This window comes from Bolinopsis microptera, chromosome 8 (genome assembly GCF_026151205.1).
Source record: "Bolinopsis microptera isolate Bmic1 chromosome 8, MBARI_Bmic_1.0, whole genome shotgun sequence".
Taxonomy (NCBI): Eukaryota; Metazoa; Ctenophora; class Tentaculata; order Lobata; family Bolinopsidae; genus Bolinopsis; species Bolinopsis microptera.
In genome coordinates, this window is record NC_087079.1 from 8,907,310 (window position 1) to 8,927,884 (window position 20,575).

The 20,575-nt window shown below is 38.3% G+C and overlaps 1 long non-coding RNA gene across 1 annotated transcript; it reads left to right on the forward strand.

Moving 5' to 3' along the window:
- The first annotated feature begins 7,200 nt into the window (after positions 1 to 7,200).
- On the forward strand, positions 7,201 to 18,782 carry LOC134819907 (uncharacterized). Its single transcript, XR_010160815.1, has 4 exons — positions 7,201 to 7,608; positions 8,633 to 8,707; positions 18,262 to 18,396; positions 18,583 to 18,782. It is a non-coding gene; the product is annotated as an uncharacterized LOC134819907 (long non-coding RNA).
- The last annotated feature ends 1,793 nt before the right edge of the window (positions 18,783 to 20,575 follow it).

The following is a 20,575-nucleotide window of genomic DNA, read 5'->3' on the forward strand; positions in this document are numbered from 1 at the left end:
CTAAGCTCCGGCAGATTTAAAAAGTATATGGTTACTATCAAGGGTGTTCATACCCCCAAACCGTTCAAGGGTTTTCAATTGGGTCTGGTAGAACCCCTCTCTAGCTTCCATAGCCTTTTCTTTGTCTACTTTACTAATATTAGGCTAAAATACTAAAGCGTCTACTATAATGACAGAAAGGTGCTTACTAAGTGAGGAATTATAGGAGGCTATGGTACTAAAATTTAAATCATGATCAATATCTAAAAAATGGTTAACTAATTTACAACTTCTTATACCTTTCTTTATGTGACTCTTATGGTTAGAGAATCTCTTAGGGAGATTTGAGGTAGTATAACCGACATACGACTGTTTACAAGTCTTACACTCCATTAAATAAATGAGGTTATAACTCTGACAAGATATATACTTAGTTATAGGGAAAACTTGTTTAGAATGGTGACTACTAAAGTTGGAACAGGGGGACAGGAAATTTTGCTTACAAACATAGCATTTACCACAAGCATGGCACCCTGGGTCGACAGCCCCGGGAACCGCCCTTAGACTTTCGGAGTCTGGTTCCTGGATCTGACTTGCAGTTGTTTCTCTCTCATTATCACAGTTTAAAGTTCCACTGGCACGGTACTTATTGTGTACAAGCATGCCACCGATAGTTTGATTCTTTCGATGACTCACGAATACACTGTCCGCACGTACCAGCTTCTTCTATATGCTCCAGTGCTCCTATATCATATATGGCTAAAAGATAACCTCGATACTTTCAAAAACTTTTATGCCAGGGTCCTCTTGAAGATAAGCTACCACTCAACATTCTCCAAGATTTGACCTCTGTTGTGCTTGGGATTCCACCCCTTGAGATATCCTACAAGATGGTCACTATGAAATTCATAATAAAAGTGACCCACTTATGCAAGGGCTCATCTTGCAGCTAGAGGAGGCAAACCGCAAAGGCCCACCGATACCAGCACCTTATTGACAGGATACGGAAGTTTCTGACGTGGACAACTGGGTCCAACGAACTGAACAGAAGCAAAATAGACCTTCTGACTAGTGTCCAGAACGGTGTTGTCAGCTACTCAATAGAAGAAATAACCTGCTTCATGGACTTGACTTGGAATAAACATCTCAGGTACTGAACCCAAGAATAAATCAGAGTGAGGGTCAGATACTGGATAACATTGATGAAAGGACCAAAAAGTTCTTTCCTTGCTACTCAAGCAGAAGCACAGACACCAAGGTTATAAAATGCGCAATTTTAACAGGTGGTACTAGTAAAATAATTGTTTCTGATATTTCAAAACTAGTAAAATATTTGTTCCAAATATTCCAAAACTCGTCGACAAGTCCAACTCGGGCTAGTTCATTAACAATGGACAACATTGGTATGGCTACTCTCACGACATGTTCGATAATGTGTCAGGCGTGCAAACTGCAAGGCCGGGAAACACTAAAATGAGCACATCCCAGTTTAATTATTGTAAATAAAAGTAAGTAAAGATTATGACACAACATCATCACAAGTGTCTACAAAATAACATTGCACTAAATTTTTTTTTTTTTTTTTTTTTTTTTTTTTATATGAAAATGTGTGTCAAACAGTATATATATACATTCAATTAAATCAAGTGATGCAATTGGCAGAGCACAATCAAATTTTAAGTGTTGCAATTGGCAGAGCACAATTCATTGCTACCAATAATTTTTTCAAAAACATTTTAACAAAACACATGATCTACTCCATTATAGGGGCAGGGATGAGGTTGTATGAAACTTCTGATAGCTGAATCTCACGTTTGGTGTCCACCTTCTTTCCTCGGTACCCTCGTAGAGCAATAAGAGTTGTTCTCAACATTGCAAATCTTGTCCTAGTTCTCACGTGTCTTACTACATCGCAGTACCTTTCCTTCCTTTTTCTTGCAATGAGGTCTGCTACTCTGTTGACGAACTGCTTACACTCTTTAGACATTCCTCCAGATGTGAGGAATACAGCCGGGGTGAAGGTAGCCTTCTCCACATTCAACACTCTCTCCAAGTACTCGTCCTTCTTCTCCTTCTCGTTCTCTTCGTATACTTCTTGAAGAGTTTTTGTCCTGTTTGATAAGCAATTGGGGTGTGAAACCCTTATGTCAAGAAAGGTCTTATCAAATGGAGTCCAAACTCCTCTAGCAGATACATCAAGCCGAGCTTGGTCACCTGTTATAGTCTTGGGGTTGAGGCAGTCACCCTCATTTACCTTCTGTAGCTGGGGTTCAACTTTTACATCATGACATACCTCACGAAGTAGATTTGCCATTGTGTCTCTGATGTTGTTGTGGGTCATTATCACGTAGCCCCCTAGCTTACAGGTGAGAAGGTGGTCAAGATCACTTGTTTTCCCACATCCACAGGTGATGGGAGTGTTTGGTATCCACCAACTGTAGCGTAAGCAGACACTGTCTCGAAACTCCTCTTTGTTCAGAGTGTAGCCATACTGCTGAAGTGGCAATGTGTTAAGCCAACTGGACGCTCCCTTTTCTCTTGCTGTTAGTAGTGCTCTCTTAGAGGAGGTGCCACATCTTTCAGCTATAGCGTTAAACTTGGCTTGGAGCTCGGAATTCTTCAAATTTTTTATCATTTCTTTCCCTGATTTGGTGAGGTTACTGGATGCAGTGTAAACTTCCTGTTGGTCCACTATTGCCTTTGTAAGCTCGGTGGTGAGTAGCTTGGAAGCTGTGTACTCAGACTGGCATTCCTCGTGGGGTTTACCAATGCCCAATCCTCCCAATCTTATTGGTAGACTTAACACGTCCCTCTCTAAGTCTGAAATCTCCCTGCCCAGCATCTTTGGCAGAAGCTTTTGTCTTATTTCATGTTCTAGCGGCTCCATGGCTTCAGAGATATGAGGAACAGTCCTTTGAACAAACTTCCATCGGTGTTGTATGCCAGAGATGTAGGCTGAATAGGCTGCTTGAGGCTCAGATTCTGCAATATCAGCTAGCATCTTGATGTCTTCGCACCACCCTTGGACCTTATCGGCAATGTACTGATCTTTGACACCTGTATTGCCAAGTACTGCACCAAGATGCCTTGTGCCTGATGTTATTTGCATATTGAACTCTCCAAACAATGCCTTGGCCTGGTCGATCATCTGAGGGTCCTTCACTACTAGAATGCTTTTAGATGGGTTAGGAAAATAACCATACTTAGGTCCAACTTGGAGCAACTCCTTCCACCACTTATACACTGCCTCCAATTTCCCTCCAGCAGCACTATCATCGGCAAACCACACCTGTTTGATGATGTTTCTCAGGCGGTCAATAAGTGGCTTGGTGCTAAGAGCATATCCACCAGTGGCAATATTGTCTCCTTGAGTGAAACCTTCGCAGCTCTTGATGATCACTCCCTTGCTGTTTGCCACATAAAGGTCTGTTGGTTCTCTGTAGGTGTTCTCAAAATATTTAGCAAGTGGTGGGCAAACATACTGCATGTTGTTGGTAGCAGCAGTCCTATTGAGAGCGTTGCACTAAATAGAAAAATAATTTAAATAAATATATTTTCCATCAACATTTTAGTAATTTATCAAATTCAATTTTATTAATTAATAAAATCTAATACATTATCTATAAATAATTCATTAATACTTCCCGATCCCAGTGGAATAATAATAATAATAATTCTATACTGTTACATAATTTAAAAATTATGGCCCCTTATTGTGGGCAGAGTATGTGTCTTTATTTAAGTGTCCTGATTTTAAAATCATCTGAGTGACTGCATTATTAAAATAATTTAAGGACAGTACCATAATAACGTTAAAACAATATAAAGATTTATAAAACGCTTCTTTGCCACAAAAGGATGAAACCAAAGATATTCATTATGTCTCTCCTTATTGCTTAAATAACTGGGTCCTTCAATTTTCCCTAAAACTTCATTCGAAACATTCCAAAAATAAAAATCATTTGCACTGTTTCTAGAAATCATTTCTTTCTTAAATCCTTCCAATCTAACTTTAAAGCTTAAAACTGTCGAGCAGTTCTTGACATCTGAAGGGACAATGAGCCGCTCAAACTGACTGTAGGATGGGTTTTAGCGCTAATTTCACAGGCAGCAGAAAGGTGAATAGAATCAAATATTTTGTAAACTTTCCCTCAGTCCAACGATTATTAATGAAATTATCGGATATTTATAATTCAATATGTATTGATTCTTCTGTGGAAAATAAAAATTGTATTTAACTTAAATTGTATTTTACTTGACACTAAATTCTACCACTTGCCATAATAAAAATACTATATAACAACCAAATATGAAAGAGAAAATTTAAGAAAGAGAAAATTTTTATTTACCACAAAACAATCAATACATAATAATATATAATATATATATATATATATATATAATGTTATATTCATAAATAAATTCAAATTTGGATTTCAACCATCTATACAGCCCGCCGCGCACACAGACACACGTATTGGTGAGAAATCCTTAGGTGCGGCTGTATGAGCCGCGCGCAGGATATGTAAATTGTTATCTTACAATTGCATTTCACATTTAATAATTATTAGAGCCAACATTTTTTTCAGAAGCAGGATAATTTTTAAAGAATTTTCTGTCGTTCGCGCAGTACCGATGTCAATTATGAATTAGATTTTAGAAAAAATTTTTTTCCTAGATAATGGAGAGATTCCAAAAACCGCCCGCTCATTATTTGGGATTGAGCGCGCGCCTCTGCGAACATCGGTACCGCTCAAGTTATGTAGTATTGAGTAGTATGCAGTTGTGCATAGACATTTGTAGCACAATTTTCATTCAACTACAGCCAATTATTTGTAGCGCGATGCACTACTGGGTCGCGCGCGCGCATCCAATAATGCTTCTCGCAACCACAGTAGTGGAAATTCCAACATTCGAACTGCCAAAAAAGTGGCAGTTCAACTCGTTAGATCGCGTATTAATTTTACTTCAATTTGGAGTCGAGCGCTACGTCCTAGCCTTATATATAGCTCGTTTCCAAACGAAATTTTCATTTCCTCAATTTGTCCGTCGATTAAGTTGGTATTTGTATTGTGGATCGTGCATCTGTATTCTGTTTATTTATCTTCAATTTAATTAAATAGTTGCTTTCCGTAACTGGTAACAGTACACTAGTACGTTTTTCTTTAGGTTATTCTTACTCAAGAAAGAGTTTAAACTTCAATACTAAGTTTCATGGTAATATAATCAAATATTTATTAACACCGATCATCGGTATATACCCATTATTGGTATCAAAGCCGTATGTTGAGCTGGATATCAAAAAATGTAAACCTGAAAGGCTGTAATTTTGTATTCGTTTAATTGTAGAACTAGGAACAACAACTTGATTGTTAGCAAGAGATTTGAGTAATTATGACCCTTCAAAGAATTTTAAAGAACCTTCCTAGTTGAGTAGTTGCTAGTGCTTTGACAGAACAGTCGTGATCGCTTTATTAGAACTTGAACAATTTGATAAGTTTTGTAGTTTAGAACACGAGCTAAAATCTTTATTGAAAGGGCTGATTGATGACTTCAGTGAAAAGGCTGATGATTTCAGTGAAAAAGCTGGTGACCTAGTGAAAGTGCTGATGATAAACAGGGATTCCTTCGGGACAATCGGGAGCATGTAAGATTATATCCAAAGTTTGTTGAGCTGGGGTGTGCCAATGGGGTGTGTCTGGGTGTCAAAAATCTTCAAGGTGGGTGCTACTTGTGATGAACTCTAGAAGGATGGGATGGTAATACTCGGTCTGGCCGATCTTCGCCACTTCAATAGATATTGGGTCGGCAATTTTGTGAGTGAGTGATTTTATAAAGACATGGATACAAGGATACAAGGATACAAAGGATACAAAAGTGATAATTACTTTACTGAGTACACAATAGTTGTAATTCTGAAATAATTTAGGTTACACAATTCTAATTATTTACAAGTGTGTAGGGATAATTTAGAAATGTTATATAATGCTAGTTTTAGAAAAATAGATAAATCGAGTTTGTATGGTTCAATTTTATTTTAAGGTCCTATAGCATTATGCACTTGCCAGTATTTGAGTGGAAGTCTGGGCTCTTATAATAGGCTGTATAATGTTCGTTCACAGAGAGAAATGAATGGATTGCTCTTGCTGTGGCAGTGAGTGTGGTAGGATCTAAAGTTTTGTTGGAGAGCAAACCGACTAGGTCAACAATGTTTTGGGGATGGAAATTGAATTTTTCCCTAACTGAGGAGTAGAGCAAACAGTCAATCAATACGTGACTTTCGTCCTCAATAGGCTTGAGCCCTTTGCTGAAAAAGCAGTAGGTGCACCAACGTTCTTCACTTGGTACAAGGGGGGTTTCGTATCTGCAACTTTCAATGTAGAGGTTGTGGCAGCTGATACGAAACCTTGTCAGACTTTTTCGAACATCAGGTATTTTGATAATTCGTAGATATGCCTCTTTTTGACGTAGTCTAATACAGAGGGTGTCAAGAGCAGAGAAGGTCTTAGCAGTACAGTCTGGATATTTCTTGACATAGGACGAATATGCAGGGCTAATATAATAACATACTAAAAATAGATCAAAATAAAGCTAACAAAAGTTTTTGTCAAGTTTAACAACAATAATATCGTCAGATTCACTACAAGGCACACAGGAAACACCTTTTCTTAAATCATTTTCAGCAAGAATGCAGACCCCTCCTGAGCGAGAGTTTTTGCGGTTGCTATTAAAGGAAAGGTATCCTTCGATTTTAACCTGCTTCTTAGTTTCTTGGAGACACAGAATGTTTGCTTGTTTGAGGATTGTCAGAAATTCGTTATTTTCAAATTTGTTAGATCCGTCTCCTGTACTGTCCTGAATGTTCCAGGACATTACAGCGACTTGATCTCGTGAGGCTTGTTTGTTTTTGAATTTTAGGGTTATTCTAGCGCTCTGTAGAGGGCTGCATTCTATGGGATCTCATACCAAAGGCACGATAAAGGCCAAGTTTTATGTTAACACAAAGATTTTAGACCGTACTCTGAGACATGACGTTGGTCTTCCTTCAGTGGGTTAGGAGAGTCTTGGGATGACCCGGCAGCAGAGATGGCACGGGAAAAGTTTCCAGTGTTGTTTACAGTGAAGAGGCGCCGGTATAAGTCACTTAGTTCTCTTTTAGTGAACTTTTATTAACGTTTCCTTCGTGTCTTACGTAATTACCAAGAATATTGATTCACGATGTCAGGCCCAGTGGTGCATCTCGCTACAACCAAGAATGTGGCTTGGAGATTGGTTAATTTGTCTTATGGTTATTTTTAGATTAACTAACTATACTAGCATGGATTAACCTGAATTTGTGTGCTCGTTTACATTTTGTTGTGATTTGTACTTCCATTTTTATTGACACTGCAGCATATGATTAGTGCTATAGTTTATAGTGTGTGTAATTTACGATGTTGCCCACGTAAAACAACATACTGAAATAATATCCAAGGTTGATAGGACTTAATAACTACCACATTTACAGGAAGTATGGTAATACATTCTTGTCAGCTGTCTGGGCAAATCTTCTCTCGCAGAATTGGATTACAATTGAATGTCTTTTATCTCTCACTTCTAACGATGTCGCAATCAGGCTAGACTGCACAGGTAAGATTTGAAGTGATAATGAGATTCAATTAATAAATTTTAGATTGCAGCTTGATATCACTAAGTATTTACATTGTGCACTGTAGCAAGGGTAGAACTTATGAGAATGCTATCCTTGCACTATATTATTATGGGTTCATCAAAGTTCGTATCATGATTTTTCACAAAAACCTACCACTCCCTCTTCCTTGATGAGAAGTAGATCCATCTGGAACAGTGAGCTACTTCTTCCCTACTATCCCGTACTAGCCTACTCAGCTCTCTAAAAACTGTTAACAGATTCCAGGTGCTAAAACTTTAAACGCAAAATTATAACAGCACCATTCTTGCGCTTTAATCTCAGTCTGCTGTAAGACTGCTGTACAGGTAGAGTTTTTACTCGTATGATTCAGCAATCTGTTTTTTAGATGGTACCGTTACCTCCCGCCATAAGACTGTGCCGTCTTGGTGACCTTGAGAATATTATAAGGCCCGATATATGACAACACTATCCAATATCGAGACCCACTCAGGATCCCAAACCACGACTCCTTTCGGTCGTCTGTACCTGCTTTTTCCCTCCCAGCCTAGCAGTCAATGAACTGTCTTCCATCGCTGGCCTTGTTTTTATAAGTGTTTTTATTTAAGTGTTCACTCGGCGCTCACAAGATAACATGTTCAGAGATCTGTTGCAGAACCTTGTCGTGCCGTCATTTATATACTCCTCGACTAAGAGCTACTTTACACCTACAGCTTAAATGTACTAAATGGTACCCATCCTCTCCTCACATTACTTGTACTTACCATCCTCATCTTCACCATAGAGGGGGTTAAAAGGGTGCCTAGCATGAACGTGTGTCGAACTACATTGCGTGTACCCTTAATTGAGACAGAATTTTAATAAATCAACAAATTCTTAGAATTTAAAAAAGTAGATTTCAATAAATTCCATTCTATGGCATTTAATGCAATCTACTTTTTAAAAGATGAGAATTGGTTTCAATTTCAAGAATATCACGAAAATGTTGACTCAAAACTGTTTCAGGAAGCTATCAATAGTCTCAAGATATGACATAATTTGGCAGAATGATAGTACTTTGAAGTCGAGTTCTCGATACAGGTATTATAATTAGTTTCTATTGACCGTTTTTGTAGTCTTAACTTATTTTTATTTGTTATTATACGATCAATTAAAACCTAGCAAACCAGACTTCTTTATGTGCTAAAAGTTACTTCAACCTTAATAAAAGCAGCACTGTGGCAGATATCCAGTTACATTTTTTCCAGCCGTTAATCAATCCTTCTTTAAACACGGAGTCCTGTGTCGTAAAAGAGATATTTCATGATTTACTTTATTCCATGATATCGTAAAGTCTGTTATTACAGAGATAATAATCTGCCAATATAATTTGGTTCTAAGTCTATAACTGCTATGATCTTAAGCTCACAATTGGTTTTAAATCTTGAATCTTCTCGTGGTAGCTTGATCTAGGTTAGGCGGAACTGTCCAGCAGCCGACTAAGTCTATAGTTATATAACTGTGTTAACAGAAATATGTTTGACTAAATTTATCAGATTTAATATTAAAACCCTGTTCGGCCCTTGTAAAATCTGAAGTTGGTTATTTAAATTTAGCCGGTTTATGACCGTTTTAAAATGTGTTGGATGGAAACGTGATGCATCACTCAATGTATAGCAAACGTTTGCGGTGTTATCGTTTCAGGCTGGTTAGCCTTGATTGTCATATATAACAGGAACCATCGATCAAACCATCGGAAATGGTTTGAAGGAAGAGATTGGCGAAATCTATTATCTACCCTCAACCTCAACACCAGTTTAAAGCGCCTTGCTTCTTCTTGCAGATCAAGCTATTAAGAACAAATACAGCTGATGTTCTGTGCACAATCAGGCTTTTCTAACTGGGCCCATCAGATCACAATTGAGACTGTCTTGCAATCCACTCAGGGGGCTGTCCTCTTAGGTCGATAAGCCCAGTAAGCCTTTACTGGGCCGGATATTGATACTCAATTTATCTTAGTTATAGTTGCAAGTAATATAACTCATTTTCTAAACGTTTCGTAAACTTTAATCAATTACAGTGTGGCCTCTTTTTCACTGAAAAGACATCATCAGATTTCATTGCATTAATCTGGGAACAATTTTGGTGTGATTTAAAGTATCCTACAAATTGGTGTTTATATTATATATATTACTGTTTCGACTTTTGTAAAATTATTGTAATCTATACTAGTTTCAACTATAATAGTGAAATAGAGGGGGTGGCCAGTGTCCACACCCTCTGTAATTGATTAAAGTCTACGAGACTTTCAGAAAATCTTAGTTCGGCACAGATCTATCATTTCTGAAATTTGTGTGTAATTCGGAGATAAATTGAACAACTTGTTAATGCAATGAGCAGTTATTATCGGCCTATTTACTATCTTACCATGTGTAAACGGAATGTTCTAGCAGACTGTATAATACATTTTCTTACACACACACACACGCACATAAGCTAATCAGAATCTCTGGAATGTTGCTATGATATGTTTTGATACTGTAGGTATATTATGCGTTACTAGCCGATCTCCCGATGGAGTTTTGGTTGCCATGGCAATACATCATTATGATACAGAATTTCTTGACGCAGTCATAACTCAGTCGTGTACGGTACGGGCGGTGATTTTATGATAGGTAAGATCTACTTTTTTCAGCATTTGCGGTATGACCAGTTCACACGTATATTTCCGCAGACGCAAGTACAACTTAGCATAAAATTATGTCCAATTATTCTACGTATAACCAATTATCTACACCGACTTATGTCTAAATATGAATGAAATCGAGAAAACCAAATATTATGTGTTAAATCCCGGAGTGCTTAGTTCTCACGGCAGTATAATCATGATCCTGATAGATATCGAAGTCTCCTTAAATGATCGTCTCTGCTACTTAATAGATCTGGATTGTCGTAGAGAGGCGATTTGTTTACTTTTAAGGGGAAGGTTCTGCTCAGTAGGAGAAAGATCTTAGTATTATGGAACACTTGCAACGCTTGTTACTCCTTGTTACCCCCATTTGAAGGTTTTATTTATTTTCTGAACGAAAGCTTTCAAATAACCTCAGATTGCCTTAGATTTAGAACCGAAGGATCAAAATATATGTTGCTTGTTGCTCGTCATAATGTAAAACATCAATTTTGAGTAAGAAGGAAGTGTTAGTGAGTTCTGAGACCATTTGATCGACATTTTGTCCCGGCCGGTACCGGGCCGGGATTACCTCCATCCCGGCTGGGACCGGGATGAAAATGAAAACCTGGCCGGGATCAGCGTCATACCGGCCGGTTCCGGGAGCGGTACCGGGATTTTTCCAATATTTCTCCGTTACTTCTTTAGAATGACAAACTGAATTATGTTTATATAAGTCAAAACTGACACAGAACTCATATTTGTGATCTGGTATTGGTTACTTAAGGACACGTTCATATGAGTTTGAGGATATTGGTAAACAAAAATGATAGCGTTTTCGACGATAGTGGCTTAATTTTGACATCTATTAACCTAGCACGTTCAGAAGTTCTGAACATTAGCGAGGTAACCCATACTCCCATATGCACTGCTCAGAAAGAAAATCTATTGTTGTTAGGCACTATAATGGTTCAAATGTCACATTTTGTGTGACTTAGTTAACTGCAGTTGTCTAATTATCATTCCTTGGTCTGAAATATAGTAGATTAGGTTAATCTAACAATTATGACACAACATTGGTTAAAGGGCACGGATCGAACGGTTACAAGGCAATATTAGGGTAACTTTGTCACACTCAGAATACCATACCTCTATTCTATTGTGAGGTGTCCTCAAAAACCTTTTAACTCATTATTTGATAGTTGATCTACCAATCATAGCCCTAAAATATGTTGTGTCGAATAGTTAGCTAATACAGGCACTTGGTTATTGGGAAATGAGGTTAATTCTGTCACAATATATGGAATTTTAAATTTTGGGCGAATTATTTATATCTGATTTTGGTTTGAAAGGCGGGAAAACTTTACATGATGACAATGTAGTTGATGCAAGTTAAGATCAGTTGATGTTTACATTGTCACAAAAATAGGTAAATAGGTTAAAAACAATGATTATAGAATGAAATAGTCTGTCATAATAACTGCACTTGGTTATTTGGAAATGAGGTCAATTCTGTCACAATATATGGAATTTTAAATTTTGGGCGAATTATCTATAACTGATTTTGGTTTGAAAGGCGGGAAAACTTTACATGATGACAATGTAGTTGATCAGTTAAGATCAGTTGATGTTTACATTGTCACAAAAAATGATACGAAATCGTAAATAGGTTAAAAACAATGATTATAGAATGAAATAGTCTGTTATAATAACTCTCATAATAACTGATGTGACAAAGTAAACATGTCTTGTCCCTATTTTGAAGATCTATATATTCTTTGACTCTATTAGAATTCAACATTCTTTCAGAAATCAATCGGTAGAATATTGTCCAGAACATCAGAGCTCAAGTTTAACAATTTTAGGTTACATTTTTCAAAGTCACTAAAAATGTGACAAAATTAACTTTTCCTGCCACAACAAACAAAGTAAACATGTCTTGCCTCTGTTTTGAAGATCTATAACTCTATTAGAATTCAACATTCTTTCAGAAACGATTGGTAGAATATTGTCCAGAACATCAGAGCTCAAGTTTAACAATTTTAGATTAATTTGTCAAAGACGCTGAAAATGTGACAAAATTAACTGTCCCTGCCCCAACAATATCAAGATAGTGTGTTAAAATTGGCGTAGTATGCTTTAATGCCTATATCAATCGATCCAAACTACGAAAAAGATCGGTTAATCTGATGATTATTACTCTTATAATAATTACTGATGTAACAAAGTAAACATGTACATGTCTTGCCCCTATTTTGAAGAGCTATACCTCTATTAGAATACTATGTAACTTTATCATCAATCAACTAGTTATTTTGCCAGCAAGGAGCTAACAGAATTATAATAATTTTGTTGTGACGAAATTACCCTATTTTTGACCATGTTGCGGTAGTTTAATTGTGACACTGTTAACATATTATGGGACTGTTAACATATGGGACCCCATCCTTCCTAAAATTGCCAAATCCTTAAAGTCCAGACCAGCTGGCATTTCCTTCTCAACCTCAACAGAAGACTAAATTTTTATTGACATTGTAATGTAATTTTCACTTTCCCACCCACACCTTCCCCACCCTCCATCCCTGACACCACTCAATCACATATAAGCATTGTCCACCTCATCACATTCAGCTGACGACGATTAACACATGTTCATTGAAAGCTTCTACAAGTTAAATCATCGTATCTCTTATATGTTTCTAACCCAACTCCACTCAGTTTCACTGTTAACATATTACCACCGGATAATGATTTATGTGACTTGTGCGTGGTACTAGCAGTGTTGTTTGATCCATAGTACATAATATAAGGGGTTTAAGCTGGTATATCATTATTTGTTCAATTTCACACATGTTCAGATATCATCAAGGTTATGTGACAAAGTAAACTTGTTTGTGCCTTCTGTGTTTTAATTCCTTACGACTATATGATATAATAACAATTCCTAGCACTTCCAGGGCATCAAATAAACCTACACTACTCAGCATTGCTTATCAGGGTGCCCTAAACATTGTTCAAATGTTTTCTTAAATGTGTGACAGAGTAAACCTGAGTGCACCATCTAACGAAAAAAGTCTTCAAATATGTAGGTAATGGTTATATGTACCCATCCAATCAATTGGACACTCAAAAATTTGGTCAAAAACGGCAGCAAGGGGTCCATATTTACTCCGTCACATGTTTATAATGTGACAATGTAACCATTTCCGTGCCGGCCGTATTTAAGCGATATCTTATCACCTGATTAAGATATGGTTAAGTGACAAAGCTAGCCTAGAGGATGAGACGATTATCCTAACCATCAAGGGTTTGTGTTATTTCATAGTGTGACAAAGTCAACTACACTGTGCCTTTTAATAGGGTCACTCATATTTACCAATATTCTCAAACTCAAATGAACGTGTCCTTAAACTAATTTAATTGAACATGGAGTTTGACGTTGGAGCTTTATACTTTACAATTTAAATAACCTTACCTGAATAATTAAATAGGGTGAATACCAGGGACAAAAGGAAATCGCGGCATGTACGGAATCGCGATTTTTCCCATTATTATTATTATTAATCAACTATATACAGCAAACACAAGATAATAGGAAATAAATCATAAAATCGAGTGGCCGAGTAGTCTCGACTCACCCATAGCTTCTCCATAAGCGTCTATCATGAGCTTTGTACACTAAATCGTTGAAATTACTTAAACTAAATCTTTTATTTACAATCACAATAATATTCTTCGTCATAATGTCTTTTAATAATAAGTCAAATAAATTTGAACGAGGTCTGCCCCTCCTTCCTTTGTAGTCAAAACATCCTAAACATGCAAATCTAAAAGATAAGAAAGCGGGAGTGTCATCACCGCTTCTGAGAACGTGCCCAAGCATCTTCCATCGTGATTTCTTGATCCTTTCAGTAAGGGGACTGACATTACATCTCTTATATAAGTTCTCGTTACTGATAACCGTAGGCCAATAGGTGTTGATTATCTGTCTCAGATGCTTCCTTTGAAGAACGTCGACAGATGCCATTACGGTTTCAGGAGCAGCCCAGCTGCTACAGTTATACAACAACACTGAAGTGACAAGAGCTTCGTACAACTTCAGCTTTCTACTCTCACTGATCTGAACAGAACTATTCAACCAGGCTTTCTTGTAGGTGTAGAAGGCAACATTGGCTTTTTCCCATTATTTGCGACAAATTTGATGTATAGTTTAACCCATTAGGGACGATAGGGTCGTTTACGACCCACCTTTTCTAGAGGCTATAGAGGACAAACCATAATACTAAACGCAACGAATCTTTCGCACATATGCTCAAAATTTATTGGGCTACATTATTGACTTTCCAGTCGAGACCCAATTAATTACTAACAACTAAATAATTAGGCTAATTAGTCATAATTGGAAAATATTTCACTTTACTTCTTGCCTTGATTGGGACATTAAAACTTTATGTAGGCTTATTTTGTTGAGGACAAAATAGTTGCGGGCAACGATTTCCTTGAGACATATGAAAAGCCCGTGATAATCAGATGTTCACAAACAGAGCTAGACGCTGTTTACTAACTGCGGTCGCATACGACCCACTCGTCCGGGTCGCAAACGACCCATCACGGTTTTTCGGCTTTAACTTCTGAAACAAAGACGTTAGGATAAAATAAAAACTGTAGCATAAGTTAAAAACATATGGTCAATACTGTGTAACTCTAACCTTTTAAAAATAAAGAATTTGGGTCATTAACGACCCACTCGGCTCACTTGCTTATTACTACATATGTCCATGTAACTTCTTGAATTCAGCCTAAAGTATGACATCATAAGTTCAAAATCGCCTCTCAGCAAGTGATAATCATCATAAACTGCGAAAAATCAGTTAAATGGGTCATTAGCGACCCACTAGGACCACAAAATTGATTAATTAAATATAATGTTGTCAAACTTTTACAAATATTAGTATAAAAACATGTTATATCTTGGTCATTACTCCTGTACTTTGATTTAACTTTTAAAATCGATCAACTGGGTCAATAACGACCCACTCGGAAGTTGAACCACCTCATCAATTATTATCAGTATCATGCTGTTCCACCATCAAGAAAGACACTCGTAGGTCTTAATTCCACGCAAACCACGGGTGGCTGACTACTAGCCCTTCTGAGATCCAGCGCCAACTGAAGGGCCGTCATCACTCATCAAAGAGCTGCGAGAATAACACTACTGCATATGCCTGGAGTTGCGTCCTGACTATAATACTATGGTGCGTGGAAATCTGTACCGAAAGGACCGTGGCCGTGCCGCAAAAGAAAAGGAATCGGCCCTCGTTCCTAACTTGCTAGGTAATAGCCATGCTGTTGTTGTTGCTTATTAGATTCTGTTACCTTTTTCGTCAATTTCGAATCTTGGTAAACGACCTGCTACAACCCACCGCTTGAGACCCAGGGTCCCACGGTGATCAGATCATGTCACTCAAGAAAAATCCCCTGAACGAAGTATACGAGATATCATGTAACCTTGGGTAATACTGAAAGACGAGTGGTCAAATTGCATATTCTAATCCAACATGCCAATATGTTTTTTTCATTCCTAGAAAGTACGAGAATAACTAAACAACTGCTGCATTCAGATGGCTACATCTACAGCTCTGTGAAGAAGGACAAGGAAAAAGCCCCTCCCCCCCCCCCCCCCCCCATTTGGCTGGCGGTGCTGCAACCTGCAATCTCTCAGACAACTACCTCGTTTTGGGTAACAAACCCCGCAACAACGAGGCAGCTTTCAAAACGAAAACAAGTATTACGTAATCGGCCGAGAGGGAGGGGAGTTTCCAAATGATTAAGCTTGTGTAATTTTGACATAATAGCTATGTGGTGGGGGGGGGGGCGTAAAAATTGTCCAATAAGTGATTACGTAATATATGAACGGCCCCTAAGAAGTAAAGAAAGGGAGCTGCGAAGAGAGTAGATGCAGCCATCTGAAATCTGAATCCAGCAGTTGTATAGTTCTTCTTGGACGTTCTAGGAATCGGGAAAAGATAGGCATGTTGTTTGCTGTCTCACGACATTACGGTCGTGTACTAACAGCTGATAAACTCACCTACCTATCAATCCAATTCTGCCCATTATTCGTCAGTCATTGGGTGACGTGATCTGCAGATTACCGTGAGACTCCAGATCTCAGAAGGGCTAGTAGTCAGCCACCCTACCCGTGGTTTGCGTGGAATTAAGACCTACGAGTGTCTTTCTTGATGGTAGAACAACATGATACTGATAATTAATGTCGTGGTTCAACTTCCGAGTGGGTCGTTATTGACCCAGTTGATCGATTTTAAAATTTAAATCAACGTACAGGAGTAATGACCAAGATATAACATGTTTTTATACTAATATTTGTAAAAGTTTGACAACATTATATTTAGTTAATCAATTTTGTGGTCTTAGTGGGTCGCTAATGACCCATTTAACCGATTTTTCGCAGTTTATGATGATTATCACTTGCTGAGAGGCGATTTTGAACTTATGATGTCATGCTTTAGGCTGAATTCAAGAAGTTACATGGACATATGTAGTAATAAGCAAGTGAGCCGAGTGGGTCGTTAATGACCCAAATTCTTTATTTTTAAAAAGTTAGAGTCACACAGTATTGACCATATGTTTTTAACTTATGCTTTTTATTTTATTTTATCCTAACGTCTTTGTTTCAGAAGTTAAAGCCGAAAAACCGTGATGGGTCGTTAGCGACCCGGACGAGTGGGTCGTATGCGACCATAGCTGTATCTTTTAAAGTAAACGAGATACAGATTAGCTTTTTTGGATATCTCATTTTTGCTGTAAAGTGACCTAGTGTGTTAAACGGCATCAAAATCGGCAAACTTTAAAACTCGTCGTCCCTAATGGGTTAATATACCGCGAAATGTAATTCGCGGTATCGCGATTTTTGGCCAAAATCGCCGCGAAATCCTTTTGTCCCTGGTGAATACTGAATAGCATTTATTAATGCTTTATTTACCCGGAGAACTCTGTTTTACTTGTCCCTCGGTAACACAAGACCGTGAGCCGTGACACTTAGTCACAATAATTAAGTCATGAGTCATATTTCTAGCATTTTCCATTATTCGTAAACGAAAATATAAAATCGACGTCATGAAACCCATGATTATTTTAAATCTAGATTGACTCCAGTCTCCATTGTTCGATGATTTCATCAAAATTTTTTAGGAAAATGTTAACAGATTTGCGAATTTTGGACTCAAATTTACGTTGAAAAAAAAACTGAATTTATTTTGGAAAAATCCCGGCTAAAATCCCGGCTAAAACCAAAATCCCGGCCGGTACCGGTACAAAATTGCCGAATACCGGCCTTAGTGGCTCAGTTGGTTAATCCGGGCCTGGTATTGCTTGAGGTACCAGGTTCGATTCCCGACTCTGTCACTAGCCGTGGGGTGAGCGTCGTCGACGCTCAGCTAAGGATCCTGAGTGGTCTATGCAGCCCCCCGGTCCACTCAGCCAAATACTCGAGAAATCGGGTGTGAGGGTTAAATGAGGAGCTGCCCATTGCAGCAAAGTCTCGGGCGAAGAAAGTACGGTACACACTACCTTAACCGTCACTGGCCTAACGTATAATTGAATCCTTCGGCTTCCTGCAATTGGCTGGTTACACACTTGTGTAACAATGTGGCTGTTGGAATGTCCGAAGTAAAATAAGTGTTGAGATTCTTTTTAAAAATTCCGGCTGCGCCGGTATCCTGGTCGAGCCCTGTCTGACGCATAATTTTATCTATTTCTCGTGCAATTTTAGGTCAGACACAGTCATCAAAATGAGTTAATAAGAAGGTTTAAATTATAAGCAATTACAAACAATTGGGACTATCATTGTTTATGAGTACATATTATACGTCTATTAGGTGTTAATATAAGACACGTTAGTGTATTCCTGCATTGTACTCAATAATTTAACAAGTAGTATTATATAACAACCATATTTCTGTTTGTACAGGGAGCTGCTGGTAAACTACCGTCGCTATACATGGACTATGACTACAGTCTACAATCCTACTCTTTTAACAAATTACATACATATATTGAGAGGACTACTTCATCACAAGCAAAAAAATTGCCATCGGTAAATAAGGTAGGTTCATTTAACTGACTTCGTTAAATGAGTTACATATTTCCACACAAATTACGTGCAGTTGCTCGTGTGCGGTTACTTCTGAAAACTCTGTTTGGAGTTTTCACATAAGTAAATTTGCCGATAATACAATTTTACTCATTCTGGGCATATTACCTATATTATCATAATACAAGTATTTTTCAGGTCTGTCTTCTATAACCACGATGAAAAGAAAAGCTGGGCGAAAACATTTGAGACTGCAGAACTGGAACATTCTTTATTTGAAGACAGTGACTGCTGAGCTGTATCAAATCTATTAGCATCATTGCAGCTTCGATCAGAAACATAATTTAAAAACTATGGCAATGGAAGTCAGCCGATGTCAGAGTAAAAGCCAGCCGAAGTCCCGGGGTTGTGAAATTTGCATAAAGGGTAGGCAGCGGTACTTAATTTACCCGCAGACAAGTTTAACTCCCCTCTGCCCGTCTCTATTTTCAGGCCGTTACATTCCATTTTACGGGGAATGTCTGATGACTGCTGCCTAGTACCCTGATTGCCATCCTGATCATTTGGTGTAACTTTGTCCATTGATGCAAGCTAACCCAACCCCACTTCTACCTACCTTCATCACTGAATTTCTTCTCAGTGCCTTTCAAGAGCAGAAAAAATCACATTCTCTCCCTCATTAATGACAATGAAGAAGACTTCAAAGATGCCATTGAAATCCTTCTGGAAGATCATCCGACAGAACCCCTTACCACTCCCTCTACAGAGTCCTTTCTCACTCCCAAACCTATATCACCGTCAACTTCTCCTGAGCCTAAGCATTTTTCGGATCTTGTGAAACACGTCTAGCTTGACCTTCCAGAGCCCCTGGTTGATGGGGTAATGAAAGAACTTATAACGATGAAGACCGCACAACAGTAAAGAAAGTAAAGACCTTGTGGCTGAGTCCCCGCAATGATTCGTATAAGTATGGAAGGGTGGTCAACTAGCCCGAGCCGATCAACGAGTTCCCCAAAATTGTCGAGCTGATGAACCTTGTTAACAGCAATAAGGCCACCTTTGGAAACATGACAGCCTGTCTTGTCAGATGTATGTCCTGTAAAGGAGCTAACCTGAACTACCATGACGACAACGAACCATTGATTGATCAGGACAGTGACATTTGTACGGTGTCGTTCGGTGCAGCAAGAACACTGGACTTTATAAGGAACGACAACAACCCTACAGGCAGGAAAGGTACCCCTTCTTCCCCAGAATTATCTGTGCCAGCGACAGACCAGTCTCTCAATATCATGAAGTCTGGTTGTCAATCCAGACTACTGCATAGAATTCCTCCGGGTGGTGTTAGATACAGTCTTTCCTTTAGGAACCTAACTGACCCACACCACTCCTACCTCTTCTCGTCCTTCTCCTCATCATCCTTCTACCCGTCCTCATCATCCTCCCCCTCCTAACACTGGCCTCCCGTTAGCCCCCCTAAGAAGAAGATCATACTCCTCGCTGGAGATACTTCGAGCGACTGGAAATATAAAAACCCACCAAGGGTGAACAGACAGTTTTCAAAGTCGCTATAAGTATAATATATAAGGGTGGTCGCAAGATTGATGCTGTATTACACAGTACACTTAATCGAGCAATTTGTGAGACCACCTGCACCCTGATTTAGAGATTAAGAAACTGTTTGTGTGTGTAGGAACTAACGACATACGATACTGTCAGACTGGCATTATACACCTTAAAAGCCCTCTGCAGAACTTTATGTCCAAAATTAAATCCTTAGCTCCCTCAGCAAATATCTTTGTCCAGTCCCTTCTCCCTATACCTGCTAACGGTAACCCCCAAAGGCTCAAAGGAGAACAAAATGTGGTCTCTATGAACAAATTACTCTTTAGTCTTTGTTCCAAATTTAAATTATTTTACCTTGATGTCTTTAGTAGTTTCCTTAATTCATGGGGCGACAGGAACTACCAGTTATTTCCTAAGTATAGTCTAGAATCGAAGAAGTGGGATATTCACGCCAATGCTAGTGGTATGGGTGTGTTAGCAAGACACTATATCTTTCTCATTCACTCAACATGGTTTAATCCGTTGGGTTACTAAGATCGGTATAAGTATGATTCACATTTTCTTAGATAAGTTATTTAGATGTAATAAAAAGTAAATTCTGAGTGATAGATACACCTGGGTAAAA